At 48.6% G+C, this 12,415-nt stretch overlaps 1 pseudogene; it reads right to left on the bottom strand.

Moving 5' to 3' along the window:
* Positions 1-11,936: 11,936 nt before the first annotated feature.
* On the bottom strand, positions 11,937-12,043 carry LOC140385002 (U2 spliceosomal RNA; annotated as a pseudogene).
* Positions 12,044-12,415: the final 372 nt, after the last annotated feature.

Raw genomic sequence — 12,415 nt, 5'->3', positions numbered from 1 at the left:
AACCTGCACATCTTTGGATTGTGGGAGGAAACCGGAGCACCCGGAGGAAACCCACGCACACACGGGGAGGATGTGCAGACTCCGCACAGACAGTGACACAAGCCGGAATCGAACCTGGGACCCTGGAGCTGTGAAGCAATTGTGCTATCCACAATGCTACCGTGCTGCCCCAAAATTGCCCCTTGATTGAGACTGCGCTATAGATGTTTGTGTAGAGCAGTTTGATCCAATTGCGAATTCCCTCCCCAAACCCCATTTTGGAGAGCACATCCATCATGTAGGTGTGTGATCTTCTGTCAAAAGCCTTCTCCTGGTCAAGGCTGATGAGGCAGGTGTCCACCTTCCTGTCCTGCACGTAGGCGATCGTATCACTGAGTAGCGCAATGCTATCAGAGATCTTCCTGCCTGGTACAGCACAGGTCTGGTCAGGGTGGATCACCGACTCCAGAGCAGACCTGACCCGATTGGCGATGAGCTTGGCTAGAATTTTATAATCCTCATCCACCATCATACCGGTACCAAAGAAGAACCAGGCAACGTGCCCCAATGACTACCGACCAGTGGCCCTGACTTCAGTCGTAATGAAGTGCTTCGAGAGGTTGATCATGAAGCGCATCACCTCCATACTCCCAGAATGCCTTGATCCACTGCAATTCGCATACCGCTGCAACCGGTCCACATCAGACACCATTTCCCTGGCCCTACACTCATCCCTAGAGCATCTCGAAAACAAAGACTCCTACATTAGACTCCTATTTATTGGCTACAGCTCCGCCTTCAACGCCATAATCCCAGCCAAGCTCATATCAAAGCTCCAAAACCTAGGACTTGGCTCCCCACTCTGCAACTGGATCCTCGATTTTCTGACCAACAGACCACAATCAGTAAGAATGAACAACAACACCTCCTCCACAATAGTCCTCAACACCTGCGCCCCGCAAGGCTGCGTACTTAGCCCCCTACTCTACTCCCTGTACACACACGACTGCATGGCAAAACTTGGTTCCAACTCCATCTACAAGTTTGCTGACGATACGACCATAGTGGGCCGGACCTCGAATAACGATGAGTCGGAATACAGGAGGGAGATAGAGAACCTAGTGGAGTGGTGAAGTGACAACAATCTCTCCCTCAATGCCAGCAAAACTAAAGAGCTGGAAATTGACTTCAGGAAGCAAAGTACTGTACACACCCCTGTCAGCATCAAGGTGGAGATGGTTAGCAGTTTCAAATTCCTAGGGGTGCACATGTCCAAAAATCTGTCCTGGTCCACCCACGTTGACGCTACCACCAAGAAAGCACAACAGCGCCTATACTTCTTCAGGAAACTAAGGAAATTCGGCATGTCCACATTAACCCTTACCAACTTTTACAGATGCACCATAGAAAGCATCCTATCAGGCTGCATCACAGCCTGGTATGGCAACTGCTCGGCCCAGGACCGCAAGAAACTTCAGAGAGTCGTGAACACCGCCCAGTCCATCACACAAACCTGCCTCCCATCCATTGACTCCATCTACACCTCCCGCTGCCTGGGGAAAGTGGGCAGCATAATCAAAGATCCTTCTCACCCGGCTTACTCACTCTTCCAACTTCTTCCATCGGGCAGGAGATACAGAAGTCCGAGAACACGCACGAACAGACTCAAAAACAGCTTCTTCCCCACTGTCACCAGACTCCTAAATGACCCTCTTATGGACTGACCTCATTAACACTACACCCTGTATGCTTCATCCGATGCCAGTGCTTATAGTAGTTACATTGTATATGTTGTGTTGCCCTATTATGTATTTTCTTTCATTCCCTTTTCTTCTCATGTACTTAATGATCTGTTGAGCTGCTCGCAGAAAAATACTTCTCACTGTACCTGGTACACGTGGCAATAAACAAATCCAATCCAATCCAATCCAAATGGGGCGTCAATTTTGAATTTCCTCCCTTTCCCCCTTCTGCTTGTAGATGAGGGTGATGATGCCTTTCCTCATGGATTCTGACATGCTGCCGTCCAGAAGAATACTCTCGTACACTTCCAGCAGGTCTGGGCCCATCCAGTCCCACAGAGCCTAATACAACTCGACCGGTAAGCCGTCGCTTCCGGGAGTTTTACTCGTCTCGAAGGACTTGGCGGCCTTTGTCAACTCGTCCAGAGTTAGTGGTTTGTCCAGGTTTTCCAGCTCGCTGTCGCCTAAGACCTCTGTGATAGACGACAGGAAGGTTTGGGAAACAGTGTTATCTGTTGGCTTCAGGTCATACAGTCCGGCATAAAAGGATTGGCTGATCCTCAGGATGTCAGACTGCGATGACTTTACAGAGCCGTCTTCTTCCTTCAGGCTGCTGGTCACAGAGGTCTCTCTGTGCAACTTTTGGAAATAGAAGCGTGAGCACTTTTCATCCTGCTCCACGAAGCGGACTCTGGAACGGAAGATAACTTTGGAGGCCTCCGAGGTGTAGAGCGAAGCTTGCTGGCTCTTCACCTCTTGGAGATCCTCCTTGACATCAACCCCCATCGACTGCAGCTGGAGCAAATTTTGCATACATTTCTGGAGCCTGGACATGACCCCTCGTCTCTCTCTCTCTCTCAGCTTTTGAATGTCTTTGAGGATGAAAAACCTTTTGATGTCCCCCTTGATTGCTTCCCACCAGAGATGTGGAGACTCAAAGAGGGGTTTCACGGTTCTCCAACCTTTGTAATCCCTTTGAAGTTCCTCAAGGTTCTCTGGGGCGAGATTCTCCGACCCCCCGCCAGGTCGAAGGATCGCCGGGGGCTGGCGTGAATCCCGCCCCCGCCGGTTGCCAAATTCTCCGGCACCGGATATTCGGCGGGGGCGGGAATTGCGCCGCGCCGGTTGGCGGGCCCCTACCCGCGATTCTCCGGCCCGGATGGGCCGAAGTCCCGCTGCTAAAATGCCTGTCCCGCCGGCGTAGATTAAACCACCTATTTTACCGGCAGGACACGGCGTGCGGGTGGGCTCCGGGGTCCTGGGGGGGGGGGGGCGCGGGGTGATCTGACCCCGGGGAGTGCCCCCACGGTGGCCTGGCCCGCGATCGGGGCCCACCAATCCGCGGGCGGGCCTGTGCCGTGGGGGCACTCTTTTCCTTCCGCCTTCTCCACGGTCTCCACCATGGCGGAGGCGGAAGAGACTCCCTCCACTGCGCATGCACGGGAATGCCGTCAGCGGCTGCAACCCTCCCGCGCATGCGCTGCCCGGAGATGTCATTTTCGCGCCAGCTGGCGGGGCACCAAAGGCCTTTTCCGCCAGCTGGCGCGGAAATGACATCTCCGGGCGGCGCATGCGCGGGAGCATTAGCGGGGCACCAAAGGCCTTTTCCGCCAGCTGGCGGGGCGGAAATACGTCCGGCGCCGACCTAGCCCCTTGAGGTTGAGGCTCGGCCCCCCAAGATGCGGAGCATTCCGCACCTTTGGGGCGGCGCGATGCCCGACTGATTTGCACCGTTTTGGGCGCCAGTAGGCGGACATCGCGCCGATACCGGAGAATTTCGCCCACGGAGTCAACAGTTTTACATTCAGCTTCCATGTCCCCCTGCCCGCCCCCTGGTTTTCCTGCAGGTGGCAGTGGGCCAGTAGGATGCAGTGGTCAAAGAAGAACACCGGCTTACCGACGGTGGACCTGACTGTGAAAGCACAGGACACAAAGAAGAAGTCTTTCCTGGAGCGGATGGACCCATCTGGCCGTGACCATGTGTATTTATGCTGCGCTCCGTCTGCAGGGTTGCTGAAGACGTCGAGCAGCTTGGCGTCTTTTACCGTTTCCATGAGGAGCCTGGACGTAACGTCTAGTTTGCTGTTGGCTCTGCTGGATCGATGATCCAGCACCGGCTCTTGGAAAGAGCACCCTACCCAAGGTCAACACCTCCACCCTATCCCCATAACCCAGTAACCCCACCCAACACTAAGGGCAATTTTGGACACTAAGGGCAATTTATCATGGCCACTCCACCTAACCTGCACATCTTTGGACTGTGGGAGGAAGCCGGAGCACCCGGAGGAAACCCACGCACACACGGGGAGGATGTGCAGACTCCGCACAGACAGTGACCCAAGCCAGGAATCGAACCTGGGACCCTGGAGCTGTGAAGCAATTGTGCTATCCACCATGCTACCGTGCTGCCTAGGTTGATGATGCAGTTGAAGTCACCGCCCAGAATGACAGGCTTGGAGGTGGCCAACAGCAGCGGGAGTTGCTGAAGGACTGGCAGCCGCTCACTCTTTCCTATTCCTTAACATCTACATTTCTATCGGCTCCTGTCCCTAGCCCTCTCGGTCTAAGTCTCAGCTCCTTGCAGTCAAAGTTTCCACTCCAGGCCGACATTAAAACACGTCTAGACTGGCAGCAAATCAAAAACAACAAACAAAAAATTACTTAATGCAGCACTGCCCCACTGCTCAATAATCGTAAAACATTTTTCAAGATCTAAGGACGTCTGCATATGTAAAATAAATGGAGAGTTGCCATTTCCCTGTACCACCTACGTTGACAGCAGTGGCTATATCAGGTTTTCCCGACCCCTGTTCTACCCTGGGTCGTTATCACTAACAGGAGAGTCAGAGGTCATCATCAAGTTAAAGCGAGCAAAACATTTCTCCAATAAAATCTGCAGCAACTCTGGGATGCTGCAGATTCATGAGTCTCAAAATTAGTGCCACAGAGGCGGGAATGACGGGTCGCTGCTGTCCAGAATAGCTCAGGGTCAGGGACCACCTTTATATATTTATTCCGCATCCTCCACCCATGTTCTGTTGCCATGCGTCTGAGGGAGATGCAGGACCAGTGTGCAGATAGCGGACTGAGTTAGCTACAAGACACAATGGTTTAAAGTTTGTATCCCAATTCACTCCAACTCCCAATCATCATTAATCCTGCACTCGCTAACTCGGAATCCAGCAATGCCTAAAATTTTAAATTCTCATTCTTGTGTTGAAGCCGCCCCCCATGAGTTTCAATGATCTTTCTAAATGTTATTCATTGTGAGCGGCCTGTTTATTTGAATGCTTGGCATCTTTAAGCATTTTTGCATTGCCGCGTATGATTTGAATCTTAAATGAGACAACTTGTGAGTACAACAGGGCAGCACGGTAGCACAGTGGTTAGCACAGTTGCTTCACAGCGCCAGGGACCCAGGTTCAATTCGCGGCTTGGGTCACTGTCTGTGCGGAGTCTGCACGTTCTCCCCATGTGTGCGTGGGTTTCCTCCGGGTGCTCCGGTTTCCTCCCACAGTCCAAAGACGTGCAGGTTAGGTGGATTGGCCATGCTAAAGTGCCCTTAGTGTCGAAAAAAAAAACAAAGGTGAGGTGTGGTTACTTAGTTACAGGGATAGGGTGGAGGCGTGGGCTTGGGTGAGGTGCTCAATCCAAGAGCCGGTGCAGACTCGATGGGCCGAATGGCCTCCTTCTGCACTGTAAATTCTATGAATTCTGTCCTGTGAGGTACTTTAAGGTCACTGCACAGTTGCACATGCTGGAGGCAAGATTAGTTGTCTCTTTCTCCCCATATCTATTACCTCCCACAGCCTATTAATCTTCCAGGAACCCTGCATTCTTCCAATTTTGAACACTTCTACATTCTGGACTTCTTTTCCCCTGCTGTTAGTAACCATACCACCAGATACCTAAGCTCTGGAAAGCCTCTGTAAGCCCCTCCGCCTCCCCAGATCTCAGAAGATGCTGCTTTGACCAAACCTGCACTAATTTCTCATTCTGTGAACCACCTTTGGACATTTTGCGAAGTGAAAGTTGCTATGCAAATGCATATTGTTGTTTCTCTGGGGAAATAACATGGCAGTGCATTGCCATTAGAGAGCAAGGGTGTCCAACCTAAAACCCTTGGATCACATTCGGCCCAAACGCCATGCAAACTATCCCTTGATGGCCAGACAATTCATTTCTATTTGTGCTAAAATAGTTTTTATTTGCTGGCTTGAATTTTGTTGGCCAGGAGCTCTGCAAAGGACTTCTGGTGGCTGTTTGATCTTGAACTAGAACATCAGCATCAACTTGCGTCTGCATCTTCTGAGAGATTAATGGAAACATTGGGCTGAGCTTTCATTCAGCTGCAGAAGTGAGAACGAAACGGATTGGATGCCAATAGCTAGTGCGCTGGTTCCCCCCCCCCGCCCCCCCCCCCCCCTCCCCGCCATGGTCGCACCTCCAGACACGTTTCACGGATCCAGGATCGCAGGACGATAGCTGTATGCCCACAAGCAGCAGGTAGTCAATTAAGCCTCTTAACGTCCCTAAATCCAGTCTGCACACAATTTCCAGGCATGCAAGTCTCTGCTGAGGATGAAATACGGCTGAGAGACAGAGACAGCCCCAGCAGCGGCCCAGGGATGGGTGGTTCGGTGGGAGCAGCATTCCAGCGGTGGAATCTCACACCCTGCAACACCCCCCACCATAACCACAGGCCCATGACTGCGCCCAGTGGCTAGCCAGAGGAGCGACTGCCCTGCCACCGTCACAGCCTCGCAGCTGCAGTCCTTTTGATTTGTAAAAGCTCACCAGAGGTTGCCTCCATCTTGAGGTCCCCTTTCTCCTGCCTGGATCAGTAGATCCCACCAATGACTGTGCGGCTCCTGATCTCTCAGTGTCACCGAGCTCCTATTTCTTCTCCAGCCTTGAAATTTCACCTGATATCTTTAGTGAGACAGAACTCCCTCAATAGACCCTCTTCGAAAACTGCCCTCTCGGTGCTGGTATCAGCATTTGCTGGTTTAGGTTCGTTGAGATTTTAATGGCATTAAAGTGAGGATATGGCTTTGCGATCGAAGATCTGCCATGATCACAAGCGGGGAGGCGTTGGTGTAGTGGTTTTGTCATTGGACTAGTAATTCAGAGACCCAGGGTAACGCTCTGGGGACCCGGGTTCCAATCCCAGCGGGCAGATGGTGAAATTTGAATTCAATAAAAAAACATCTGGGGTTAAAAGTCTGAAGGTGAGCATGAAACCATTGTCGATTGTCGTGAAAACCCATCTGGTTCACTAATGTCCTTTAGGGGAGGAAATCTGCCGTCTTTACCTGGCCTGGTCTACATGTGACTCCAGACCCACAGCAATGTGGTTGACTCTTAAATGCCCTCCGGGATGGGCCACAAATGTTGAGACACCCACGTCCCCATGAACAAATAAAAGAATGGTGGACAGGCTCGAAAGGCTGAATGTCCTAACCCTGCTGCTATTTCCTATGTTTCAATCTGCAATTCCTTCCAAGGGGAGGATCAGACCCAAAACCGAACATCCAGATAACTGACTTCAGCTCCGGTGATATACAGCTGAATGGCCTACAATGTGATTGAGAAATCGCTGGTCTGGAGGATACATGATCATCACAGCACATTATGCTTTCTGCACCATGAGGGGACATAGCTGTATTAGCAACTGTGAACAGATTGATTGTATGCGGTGAATCTTACATGTATCACAATCGTATTGAAGCATCTCAGAGTGCAACCTGATCGATGCAGAAAACCTAAATATCATTGCACTTTCTGGGACGGCCGTTTTGAAATGTTTGTAATATTCTTTCAGATATTTTACGAATAAAATATACTTTTCCAAACAAAAAGTTAGCAATTGTTGACAGAACCACAATGCTTCCACATCAGTCATGATGTCAAATGGGGCGAAATCTGTGCACCAAGAGTAGGGGTGGTGCGGAGATTATGTAAAACCTGTACAACCAGGGTCATCTTGATCTCCTGCTGTGACTTTGGAGGACAATCGGCCAAAACCTCAAAGCACCAGTGTGGTGAGCAATGGAAAGTGGCCATTCACACTCTTTTCCTGGGGCAGAGCGAACCAGGCATGGGGTGGGCGGGCACTGTTGATCCCCTGCCAGAGTTCCAGCAGGAAATCAGAGGAAGCTTTGAGGAAGTTCGGGGGAATCATCAATTTTGAGGAGCATACTGTCAGAAAAATCGAACAGGGGCCAATTTATACAAAGGCTCCCAGAGCAGCAGCACGATACAATCTTGACTGTCTCCATTTTTATTCCATGTACATTTAACTTGTCGGCTAGTTCTACTGCTTTTGGTTCCGTGGTGTGGTGAGAGTAACTGTCCATCCCAACACTAACAGATTGTGCTCTACTTTGTGATGAGCAGTGATATTAACGCCACATACAAGTTTATTGTGAAATGATTTCCAGTTGGTTAACATGTATTTCATTAGACCCTTCACAATCACCATTAAATTAACAAAAACAACTTTATTAAAATTGAGAGAAGTAAAGTAGGGTTAAAAATTATCCAGAAATAACTTATACTCTGCTCTCAAAGTTGACATGTGATCGACATCAATTCAGACGAGACGCTGAGAAGCAGTGAACCGATGCTTTAATAAGGTAAATATGTGCCGACCTGTAGCTCCTCCCGCACTGCAGGGCTGACCCTGGTCAACAGGCTTTATACCTCCTCAGAGGGGCGGAGCCACAGGCGGAGCCAACAGCAGCACCAATAATAACATTCCAACAGAATACAGCAACAACCAAAACAGAACAGCAATAACAATAAATATATACAACGGTGGAGATAACTATACTATTAGAACAGTAGAACATATATACAACAGCCTTACATAGCCATACGTGGCTCACCGCACTATGGATCTGCAAAATTGATACAGACTGGCGATAGGAGATTGAAGGATCAATGCAATCACAAGACATTGATTCAGGAACTCTTGCTTCATAATGAAATGTTTAACAAAAAAGTTGTTTGCTCGGAGAAGCAAAGGAGATATCTGTGTCCTGGCCTTTCCCTGAGTGTTTCACACATGATGCACTGTGAGGCAATTTACATAATTGCATCATTCCTTTGAAAACAAATGTCTTTTCCCCAACACTTTGTCGGAAAGGCTTGGTAAAACCTCTGGATAGTACCATAGGCTGGATAAATGAGAACATTCCCTCCATTTTCTTCAGAGGGAAAAACAGTATTCTGTGGCCTTGGTCATGTCACTGCCTCGCAACATTCAAAATGTGTACGGTGCAGCCAGGAGCCAAAGGGGAGATTCAGACATTCCCCAACAGCCTTACTTTTGTTGAACATTATATCAACCCGCTGAACTTTACATCCGAGTGAAACGATGCAGGCGGTGTACACAGCACCTTCTGGAAAGGCATCAGGACCTTCAACACTGGATGTCTCCACTTGTCATATGGAAGATCTCCTGCAGTCGAAGGAACTTGCAGCTCTGATTGGAAGATTCCTTTAGAAACGATCAATCAACAGGAATATAACCTTGATGTGGAGATGCCGGCGTAGGACTGGGCACAGTCAGAGGTCTTCCAACACCAGGTTAAAGTCCAACAGGTTTGTTTTGAATCACTAGCTTTCGGAGCACAGCTCCTTCACCTGAAGGATTCACCCGAGGAAGGAGCTGTGCTCCGAAAGCTAGTGATTCTAAACAAACCTGTTGGACTTTAACCTGGTGTTGTAAGACTTCTTACCAGGAACATATCATCTGAAAATCAAGGAGGCAGTGGGTGGGTGGGGGGTGGGGGGGTGTCAATTATGACTTTGGCTGATTGTCCATTGATAGGATTAAAAAGAAAGTCATTCCATTCTCATTATACTGTGGAAAGTCTAGTATTACTTCTCCCCTGGAAGGAAAATGTAGATTAGCAATTCTCTTGCTCTTTCCTCTTAGCTTCCAGCCTCATTTAAAATTCCATCCAGAAACCCAACTGCTACACTGTTAGTTTTACATGCAGCACAATGGTTTCATTTTGCTACTGATGAATCATTGGGGGAAAAAAGCATTAGGAAACATCTGATGCACAGTCATAAGAACATAAGAACTAGGAGCAGGAGTAGGCCATCTGGCCCCTCGAGCCTGCTCCACCATTCAATGAGATCATGGCTGATCTTTTGTGGACTCAGCTCCACTTTCCGGCCCGAACACCATAACCCTTAATCCCTTTATTCTTCAAATATCTTTATCTTAAAAACATTTAATGAAGGAGCCTCTACTGCTTCACTGGGCAAGGAATTCCATAGATTCACAACCCTTTGGGTGAAGAAGTTCCTCCTAAACTCAGTCCTAAATCTACTTCCCCTTATTTTGAGGCTATGCCCCCTAGTTCTGCTTTCACCCGCCAGTGGAAACAACCTGCCCGCATCTATCCTGTCTATTCCCTTCGCAATTTTATATGTTTCTATAAGATCCCCCCTCATCCTTCTAAATTCCAACGAGTACAGTCCCAGTCTACTCAACCTCTCCTCGTAATCCAACCCCCTCAACTCTGGGATTAGCCTAGTGAATCTCCTCTGCACACCCTCCAGTGCCAGTACGTCCTTTCTCAAGTAAGGAGACCAAAACTGAACACAATACTCCAGGTGTGGCCTCACTAACACCTTATACAATTGCAGCATAACCTCCCTAGTCTTAAACTCCATCCCTCTAGCAATGAAGGACAAAATTACATTTGCCCTCTTAATCACCTGTTGCACATGTAAACCAACTTTCTGCGACTCATGCACTAGCACACCCAGGTCTCCCTGCACAGCAGCATGTTTTAATATTTTATCATTTAAATAATAATCCCTTTTGCTGTTATTCCTACCAAAATGGATTACCTCACATTTGTCAACAGTCTTGGGTACTTACACCTCTTCGTTGCTGAACCGGCTCCAATGAGTTCCGCCGTGAGTCTGGTGAAATATCTTTCGCCCGGACCAGTCAAAGTATTGTGTTGGGCCAACTGGATCTTATCTCAGATTTTCACAGCAGAGAGGTTGGTAGCAGTTTATCTCATTGTCTTTGCCGTGACATTGGACTACAATGGGACACAAAAAAGTATTAATGGACTGCAGTAAAAAGCAGCGAGATTTCTTATCTTCAACAATTAAAATAGTTCCACCTGATTCAGAAAAACTAATGATACAAGGTCAACTTTGCAGCGTTTGAAAGAAGCCTCTTCCGTCCTCACAACATTTTACATATTTTTCATTTTTATCCATGGTTGTGTGGCAGTGAATTAATCAAAATAATAATAATAAGACCATAGACCATAAGACATAGGAGCAGAATTAGGCCACTCGGCCCATCGAGTCTGCTCCGCCATTCAATCATGGCTGATATTTTCTCATCCCCATTCTCCTGCCTTCTGCCCATAACCCCTGATCCCCTCATTGATCAAGAACCTATCTATCTCTGTCTTTAAGACACTCAGTGAATTGGCCTCCACAGCCTTCTGCGGCAAAGAGTTCCACAGATTCAGACGCTGGCTGAAGAAATTCCTCCTTATCTCTGTTTTAAAGGATTGTCCCTTTCGTCATCTTTATTAGTGTCACAAATAGGCTTACATTACATTACAGTAACAATGAAGTTACTGTGAAAAGCCCCCAGTCGCCACACTCCGGCGCCTGTTCGGGTACACAGAGGGAGAATTCAGAATGTCCAATTCACCTAACAGCACGTCTTTTGGGACTTGTGGGAGGAAACCGACGCAGACATGGGGAGAACGCGCAGACTTCACACAGACAGTGATCCAAGCCCTGAATCGAACCTGGGACCCTGGCGCTGTGAATCAGCAGTGCTAACTGTCATGTTAAGCACACTGAGATAACACAGGCTGCAACTGGATGCAGCTATAACTGAAATGGGCTCCAGACCTTGAACTTAGTTCAATTTGATTTATTGAACCTGTCACACAGTTAGCACAGTTCTCTGTGAGTTCGACTCTCTGCTAACCTAAGTGTGATCGCTCTGTCTGACTGAACCAGACTAGCTCTTAGCCACGTGCTGGAGGTGTTATGTGATATATACACTGGACTCACTCTGTAGATGTCCCCAGTGGAAAGAGACGGAGTGTGAGTGCCTCGTGCCTTTTATAGTGGGAAACCATCCCTGAGTTTTCTGCCTGCTGACTGGTTATGTCCTGTTCACTGTGTTCATTAGCTGCCTGTCTGTATCTCATTATGTGCATGTCTGCATATCATGACACTAACCACTGTGCTACCGTGCCGCCAAACGATAAGGACAGTTACTACACTTGATCTGAGCCAAAAAGCTGAGAAGAGACAAGGTGTACAAGATGCTGTTTTTGCTCCAACGACAAGGAGGATGGTTACTCATTTCTCAGGGAATACAAAGCAAGTCACACAGCAACAATTTAGTTGCAATAAGTAAATATTGAGAAGTCTTGTGCCCCTGCCTCTGAGCCCAAAGCTACAGGTTCAAGTCCCACCCCAGGACCTGGTGGGCAAGGAAGGTGAATTTGTAATGTGCCCCAGCAGATTGAGCATTAATCAGCAAATCCCTCTGATTGGTGGGCAGTTAGAACATAGAACATAGAACAGTACAGCACAGAACAGGCCCTTCGGCCCTCAATGTTGTGCCTAGCATTGTCCAAAACAAAGATCAAGATATCATACCCCCTGTCATTCTGGTGTGC

Source organism: Scyliorhinus torazame, chromosome 10 (assembly GCF_047496885.1).
Source record: "Scyliorhinus torazame isolate Kashiwa2021f chromosome 10, sScyTor2.1, whole genome shotgun sequence".
NCBI lineage: Eukaryota > Metazoa > Chordata > Chondrichthyes > Carcharhiniformes > Scyliorhinidae > Scyliorhinus > Scyliorhinus torazame.
The sequence above is the reverse complement of the archived record's forward strand: the minus strand, read 5'-3'. Positions and strand labels throughout refer to the sequence as shown.